Source organism: Diceros bicornis, chromosome 29 (genome assembly GCF_020826845.1).
Source record: "Diceros bicornis minor isolate mBicDic1 chromosome 29, mDicBic1.mat.cur, whole genome shotgun sequence".
Lineage (NCBI taxonomy): Eukaryota > Metazoa > Chordata > Mammalia > Perissodactyla > Rhinocerotidae > Diceros > Diceros bicornis.
Genome location: NC_080768.1, coordinates 16,643,099 through 16,644,382, shown reverse-complemented (window position 1 = coordinate 16,644,382; position 1,284 = coordinate 16,643,099).

Below are 1,284 nucleotides of genomic sequence, written 5' to 3'. Positions count from 1 at the left end.
GATTTTCACAGTTAATTTCCGCCTAAAATTGAGATGTGCCCATCGACAGAGTATTTTTCTTCACAGTGATTATTTCGGCCTGATTGATCTCTCTCAGCGCTCTCTCCTAGTTTTAAGAAGCACTCTCTCTAGCCCAGAACCGGATGCAAGCAGCAATTAGATCCTCTGCTCCCCCTGGGCCTGCATCTATCTCAGCACTCAAATACTTTTTTGGTATAAAGTTCTAGTCAGAAATGTGAGACCAGTTAATTTTGGCCTCTCATCCCCTTCATTTCCAACCACCTCCGCCCCTTTGTTCTCCCTTCTTCTCTCTGCTCTGTGCTTCCTCATGTAAGTCATCAATGCCCTGTTGACCTTCCCATCAGCATTTTCCATTCTGCCCTCTTCCATCATCAAGTCCTCCACTCCTTGCCCTTGTCTGAGGAGACCACTTCCTGTCAAGCTGCTCTTTCTCTTGTGTCCCGTGACCCACATACCACAGGGCCATGAGGAAGTGACCACCTTCTCTTAGCTCTGCAGTTCTGCTTCCGGATCGCCATGGATGTGATCACATAAGTGTAAGCTAGGGGCTGCAATGCGTCTGCATGTTGAGCCCTTTACCTCCGTGGTTCTCTGTCTCCACTCTCGCCACCAAGTGCAGCTGCTCCACCTTGGATCTCATTATCCCTTGGAAATATTCCACCTGTGAGAGAGTCCAGATGCCTCTCTGACCATGATCCAGTCTCTCCTAGACCTTCCAGCTCTCTCATTAAACATTCAACAAAAATTTCATTCACACCTGCTATGCATAGTAGGATGGCACTGGGATACAGTGATGAACCAAACAGACACGGTCTCCTTGTCACCTAGAGCCTGCATCTACTGCAGGAGAACAACAACCAAACACTAACTTAATCAAATGTTCATTAAACTGAGGCAAATTCCGTGAAGGAAAGCACCACTACCCATCTCATCCTCATCACTAGTTCTTGTCTCCTCCACATCCTCCAGGTGTACTGAGCCTTCTTATCTTCACTTCTTTTCCTTCCAGCCCAGACTCCACGATACATCATTTCGACCACTCTTACCAGCTCTCTCAATGTCCATGCCCTTTTTCTTTGGCAGACCAACAAACACGGAGTAAATTCAACTTTATATCTTCCCTCCTTTAAAGTTTTTTTTTGTTTGTTTGTGAGGAAGATCAGCCCTGAGCTAACATCCATGCCAATCCTCCTCTTTTTGCTGAGGAAGACCGGCCCTAAGCTAACATCTATTGCCAATCCTTGTCCTTTTTTTTTTTTTCCT